This window comes from Sinocyclocheilus grahami, unplaced genomic scaffold, assembly GCF_001515645.1.
Source record: "Sinocyclocheilus grahami isolate Dianchi unplaced genomic scaffold, SAMN03320097.WGS_v1.1 scaffold56.1, whole genome shotgun sequence".
Classification (NCBI taxonomy): domain Eukaryota; kingdom Metazoa; phylum Chordata; class Actinopteri; order Cypriniformes; family Cyprinidae; genus Sinocyclocheilus; species Sinocyclocheilus grahami.
Window position 1 is genome coordinate 524,049 of NW_015505235.1, and position 7,681 is coordinate 531,729.

The following is a 7,681-nucleotide window of genomic DNA, read 5'->3' on the forward strand; positions in this document are numbered from 1 at the left end:
CGAAGATATATATATATATATATACTTTTTTTTTAATAAAAGCTATCAAAGCTTATTCTGTAATTTCTTGTGAACATTAAACGCAACTAAAGTTAGGTTAACAATAAATAAATTGCCTATAATATTTTTGCATGGCGATTGCTATACATTGCTTTATAGCAAATATCCAAACCAAATAAAAATGTATATGTACTACCTTTATTATTATAATAATAATAATAATAATAATGTATGTTTTTGATCAAATACTGCATCGATCTCTAAAACGAAAATCTAAACTTGGATGTCAAGTATGCCTTTTTTTTTCTTTTTCTTTTTTTTGTAATTCAACCACAACAACATTTATTTATAAAGCACATTTAAACACAATATAAATTGATCCAAAGTGCCAAAGTGCGTGTACAAACAAATCTACTAATAAAAACAACAATTACACACATTCAAAGGCTAAAGAGTAAAAGTAAGATTTGCATCTAGACTTCAAAATGTCCAGAGAAGGAGCAGATCTCACATGATAGGGGAGACCATTAAAGCTTGGGGCCAGTCACAGAAAAAGCCCGATCACCCTTTGATTTGTACCGACACCGTGGCATAGTTATAGGAGCAAGTGACTCGAAGATCTAAGCGCATATAGCAGGACAATATGGCACAAGAAGTTCAGAGATATACCTTGGTGCACAACCAGACAATGCCTTATAAACAAACAGAAGGATTCTAAAATCAACCCTGAATTTAAGGGAAAGCCAGTGATAAATGTGAAATATAAAGTTAAAAATAAAGTGTAACAACAAATTCAAAACCTTTATCTTTGGTGTCTTAATTATTGTCTTTCAGTGTGAAAATAATAAATCATAACAGTGAACAGTAAATACATAATTCACAGTTTCTCCTCCAAAATATTTGAACAACATTGCAATCAATAAAACAGACCGTTTTTGATCATCAGAAACAGAAAGAGCATAATTCAAATCAAAATATTTATGACTCGAGATACAAATGTTGACAAAAAAACATATTAAATAGACAAGTATTAAAGTATTTATTGTTGCTTTGCCATCAGCGAGCGACATTATTACAATCATGACAACCACTATATAAATGGATAATAATTACAAAAACTAAAATAAATAAATAACAGCACAGTGGAGGGATTTAATGGGGGGGGGAAAACAACGTAAAGTCAAAACAACATGTAAATGTAAAAATATGATCCACTGAATATTATTCACTTTCAGACATTACATTTTTACTGGGAAATATCTTACTATGTTTAAAAAGAAATTCTGTCTTAAATCTTTGGGGTAAATACACTTCATTTATATAGCACAAATACATACAAAACCACATGGCATTACAATAGATGTTTTTCTATTCACTGCACATTTGAAATGTCTCATATTCACACTTTCACAGGTTTGAATAATGTGCAAGTGCAGTGCAATCCGTGTTACACAAAACTGCAGCAATATAGATGTTCTTACCATTCAGAGTGCTTCCTTCAGGTCAGTCTTCAGATAGTGAGTGTGAGAGGATGATGATGATGATGATGATGGTAAGCAGTTAGCTCTCGTCTCACCCGAGTGTCTGACCCTGATCTGAACTCATAATAGAGTCTTTATACTTAAACGTCCAGACGCTGACCTTCTAGCAGTGCCCTCGTCTCTAAACCAGCTATAAATCCACCCAATTAGCAATCCAGTCTGACCAAAGGGGCTTAAAACAGATTAGCGCTGGTGTCTACAAGACTGGAGTCTGGTGCAGAGTTTTCTTAGATTATTTTACAAATAACATATTCAACATCTGATCATTTTTGGTAACCACTGCTAACTATTTCACAGGTTGTGTATAAAATTCTAGGAAAAGAAAAAAAGAGGTGTGCAAAAGTTGCTACGATGTTCTGAGTGGTTTCTAATATGTAGTCTGTCATTTTTATTGATTTATTGATTTATTCTCTTATCGTGAAAATCCTAAAATACAATCGATTAGAAAAATATTAGCACACCTCACATCTACAAGCCTTATGGGGTTTGTTCAGATCACTATGACCAGTAGTGTGTTATTTTAGTATCACTGAGATAGTATTATGATTTTATAAATATATATATATATAGTCTTTATATTATATTTTATATTATGTTTGTATTTTATATTTATTTATATATTATTTATATTTTTATTTTTTATATTTTTCATTTTACTTTTAATTTTAGTTCATGTTTTAGTAAGTTTGTTTTTGTCAATTTTAGTAAATATGTCCATATAGCTTTTATTAATTTAGTTTTCATTTTAGTTATTGTAGTACATCAAGTTAGACTAAGTTAAAACTAGTTGAAATAAATAAATAAATAAACATTTTTATAGTTTCTTTTCTTTCAGGTAAAATTGATTTAAATGCAAGTAACTAAAATTTGTTTTTTTTAATGTGTGAATTTTGTAAAGTTGTAAATAAATAAAGAGTATTAGAGTACATTTTACAAAAAATACTTCTTAGTCTTTCTACCTCAAAATTGCAGGCTGAATTCATGTGTTACTTGCCATATCTAATTTTCTCATTTTAATCTTCTAATTCAAAATTTCCTTTTGTAATTATTTGTAAAATTTACAAACCGTTTCTGAGTGAAAACTGTTTCAAAATAAATCGAACATCTTGTTTTATCCTATTAGATAATAACAAAAAAGTGGTTAATTTATTTGTAACATTCTAATTGTTCAAAATTCAGTTCAAACTAAACATGCAATACGACACAAATTAAGGCTCTTTGTGTTGTTGATGAAATGTTCCTATTTGGCATTTGTTGTATTTTTGTTAAGTTTGATTAATATTATGTGTGACACAAAATATAACAGAGTTATATAGTGTTGAACAAGTTATGCAACAAATTTTTATATTGAAGGACAGAGTTTATTCAAATCTCTCTGTATAGTCAATAGTTATAGTGATGCTTCCTTAGGAAAACATCACTCATGAGTGACTACATGTGCAGGTGCATTAGTAAAAGTCAATATCAGAAGTAAATTTAGGTTTACTAGCCGTCTGAAGAGCTAAAGCGATGCCATTACGAGACGTAGCTCATCTCAGACAGGCTTCAGTCATCAGAAAGCCTCATCAATATTTATTATGAGAAGTCGTCGCCCATTTAATAACTGTGGGAAAGAAGAGCAGCAGAACATGTGGAAGTTTGATGACAATCTTGAGCAGTTTTGACGGGCCGGTGGGTTTGCAGAACCTCACTCAGGAATACACTTCAAGCTGGGTGACAGACTTCACCGTACGCCTGCTGAGCCGTGACTAATTATGTGTGTGGCACACTCAAGACGAAACCGAGCCGAGAGAGACGCCGCAGCCGCTTCGTTTTCAATCCACGTCTGCTTATCACCATGCCCTTTCACATAAAAGTTGATTCTAATGTCATGCAAAAAGTTCTTATCTAAAGTAACTAGATGTTTGCAGAGGCAAGCATCACTATTGTGATTGCTCGTATGGTTAGTGATCTGAACAAATACTTTTTCAGTCTTTCTGCTTCAAAATTTCACATTTAATTCAATGCATTACATGCTGTTATAGATGCTTTATTCATTTATGAAATTTACAAGCAATTTATGGGGGTTTAAAATTTTTTCAGGGTAAATCCTAGACCATTTTTCAGTGTAAATATTAGATAACAGCAATTAAAAAAAATAGTTTAATGAAATTACTTAATGAAATGTTAATTGGTACTTGATGCACAAATTACTGGTTAGATTTTCAGCAAAACATGCAATAAGACACAATTCAATAATATTTCTCTTTAATTTTGTTGTATTTTTGTCAAGTTTGAATATTATTATGTTTGATACCAAATAAATTAGTTACAGTTTTACAATTTAACAGATTTTCATTTTTATAATTCATGTCCATAAAATGTTTTTCAGATTTCATGTCCATTTTCATTTTAGTTTAGCGTTAAAGTTTGTTTAAATTTTTTTTTTGTCATTTTTTTGTACATTCTTTTTTTAAAAATGTCTACATATTTTTCATTTTTATTTCAGGTTTAGTTATTCATTACATCAAATTAAAATAAATTAAAATGAGAAATGGTGCCTTGACAACTAGCTGAAATCATTTTTCAGATTCATGTCCACAAAATGCTTTTCCGATTCATGTCCAGTTTTTCCCCAGATTCCCATCCATATTTTTTTTTCAGATTCACATCCAGAAAATGTTTATCAGATTCACATCTATAAAATGCTTTTTTTTAGATTCACGTTTATAAATTTTCTTTTCAGATTCACGTCTAGAAAATGTTTTTCAGATTCATGTCCAGAAAATGTTTTATTTTTCACATTCGTATCTATAAAATGTTTTACAGATGAATTTTTTTAGACTCATGTCTAGAATTTTTTTCAGATTCACATCCAGAGTGTTTTTTAGATTCACATCCAGAAAATATTTTTCAGATTCACGCCTATAAAATGTTTTTCAGGTTCAAATCCATAAAATGTTTATCAGATTCATGTCCAGAAAATGCTTTTTCAGATTCACATCTATACGTTTTTTTCAGACTCACGTACATAAAATGTTTTTCAGATTCATGTTCAGGAAATGTTTTTTTCACATTCATATCTATAAAATGTTTTTCAGATTCATGTTTTTTAGACTCATCTCCAGAATTTTTTTTTTTCAGATTCACGTTCAGAGTTTTTTTTAGATTCACATCCAGAAAATATTTTTCAGATTCACGCCTATAAAATGTTTCTCAGATTCACATCTATAAAATGTTTTTCATGTTCGTTTCCAGAAAATGTTTGCCAGATTCCCATCCATAACATATTTTTCAGACACATACATTGGCTTGTAATTGAAAAGTTTGACCTGTAATTGACATGTACTGTTTCCAGCTGTCATCTCGATGCATTCTCTCACAATAATGAGCCATTGTGTTGATGCTTCACAATCCATTGACTAAAGCTGACGAGTGTTTTTGTTGCAGACAAGTACAACTGCAGCGGCTCCATCTTTCCCTCTAAAAACTAATTTGTTCTGCGTCACTTTCTGGACCCCTGATGGTATTTCCGCTGCGCTCGGGTCACATCATATTTATCACAAAGAGCGGCTTCTAACAGCTACCATACTGATGGCTGTTTGTGTTTTACGCCGCGGAGCCACTTGTTGCGTGCGTGATATGCTCTCTGAGCCTGTCGGGAAGTCAAGCTCTTCAGATACACAGAGATAAGTGAAATCACTACCACCTGTCAGCCGGCCTCTTATCGGGTCTGTTTACGTCTTTTCTGGATAGAAATTATGTTTTTACTAAAGCATATGTGTCTTTCTGAGCTTTGAAGGATGTTTAAACTGTACAGAAAGCTGTTTTGCTCTCTTAAAATATGAAAAGTTCATTTCTGTCAGGACTACTATCGTCAATTGATTGACAATTAGCATACAGTTTGGATTGGCGGTATGGTTCTGTTCTGGGCAAGAACTCCCTCTGCCTCATGATGTAGATATTTATTTCAGTTATTAGTGGTGTTTTACTATTATACTGAAAAAATGTGGTTTTCAGCCAGAAATTGCTAGTACATTTAACAATTATTTACAAAGAAATGTCAAGTAACATTGAATTAAGCATGACATTGTGAAGTAGAAAGACTGAAATAGCATTTTTTGTCAAATATATTCAAATAATCTTTATATACAGTGGGGCAAAAAAGTATTTAGTCAGCCACCAATTGTGCAAGTTCTCCCACTTAAAAAGATGAGAGAGGCCTGTAATTTTCATCATAGGTATACCTCAACTATGAGAGACAAAATGAGAAAAAGCCTCTCTCATCTTTTTAAGTGGGAGAACTTGCACAATTGGTGGCTGACTAAATACTTTTTTTCCCCACTGTACAACCTCAAAACCATTTTTTTACAGTATACTATAGCTTATATTATTAGCTCATATTCAGCAAATAGTATTTTATAGTTAAATATATTCCAATAATCTTTGAAAAATATATTTTTTTACAGTGTACTATAGCTTATAATCAGGATTTTTTTTTGCTGTTATTAGTGGTGTTTTACTATTAGACTGAAAAAATGGTGTAAAAACAATTTTCTCTCTGAAATTGCTAGGTAATTTCACAATTAATTACAAAGAAAAACAATGAATTAAATGTGTATTTTTGAAGTAGAAAGACAGAAATACTATAGTATTTTCTTGTAAAATGTTCTCCAATAATCTGTTTAACTTTAAAAAACATTTTTTTATTTTATTAATGTATTTATTTTACAGTGTATTATTGCTTACACTTAGGATTTTTAAAAAACCCCTCTAAAAAATCTCAACAATTTTTATGTTATTTATATATAAATTTATGAGAAATTTAATTTAATTAAATTTTTTATTTCCTATTGATTTATTGATTTATTAGTGCATGTTTTTTGTTGTTTTTTACTTCCCAAAAGTTTTTTATTTATTTAATTATTTTTTTAGAGTGTACAGACACAAATATTCCTTTAAAATGTAAAGATTTAAGATTTTATTCTGTTGGACTATAAAACAGCTGACAAAAACTCAGACTTACGCTAAAAAAGTCATAACATTTTGAATAACATGGAAACATGAGCATCTTTAAAGGTTATTCCAGGTTTCTGTTTCATCATAAGATCGAGGGAAGCTGCCGTCTCTCCTCAAGGACAGAGAAAACAACGCTATTGTAGTTAAATGCCACACTTACTCTAATCGATCGTGTCTGGCACAGAGCCGCGGTCATGATGAGCAAACAAACTTTACCTTTGCTCTTTTTGTGTTTCTTTAATGACCGTAACTTACTAACAACAAACCAATGAATTCAGATGTTACATTTAAATTATAAGCTTTTACTTATTATTTCAAAGCTGCTTCTCGTATGTTCTCATAGACTAAATTAAAACTGCAATAAATAAATAAAATATGTATATACGGATCTGATTTATAATTTATATATTAGTGGAAAATTATGTTTTAAATGATTAAAAAATCGAACTAGTGTTTTCAAACCTTTGGACACCCTCTGTATTAGATATTTAAAGCTGAAAGTCCTCAAACTCAAAAGTTGTCTCGTCTCATGTCACTGCAGTCAAACCACTGAATTATTCTGTCTTATTGCTCTCGCAAAGATTTTTCGCGACCCTTCATAAAATATTCAGAGCTGTTAGCCTCTGACAAGTTACACACAATTTGCATCAAGCGTCTACCAAGACGTCTGCAAACTTCAGGGTGGGTTCGTCCGCCGACACAAACAAGCAAACACAGCAGTCTCATTAATATTTACTTTCTCGAGTCTGATTAAATGTTATTCTGTTTTATTTTATTAATCCATTTTTGTTTATATATGCTAACCTTATTAGCTTGTTTTCCAGGAGTCTGTCCGTCCGTCTCTGCTGGCACATGTTCATAATCTAGGGCTGTTTTGGCAGAAGAGAGCAACTACTGATATTGATGTTGCATCAGCACAGACTTTAACGAGCCAAACTAAATGATCAAATAAATAAATAAATGTCAAAATATATATCTTATGAAAATGTTTTGCAATGCTCCGGCCTTTGGGTCAATTCAAAGAAGCTTGTTTGCTCAAATCTGTATATAAGCAACTTTAAACATGCATAAAATTTACAGTAATTAAAATAAAATAAACTAAAATGAAATGAAATAAAATAAAAAGAAAGACAGAAGTGTAC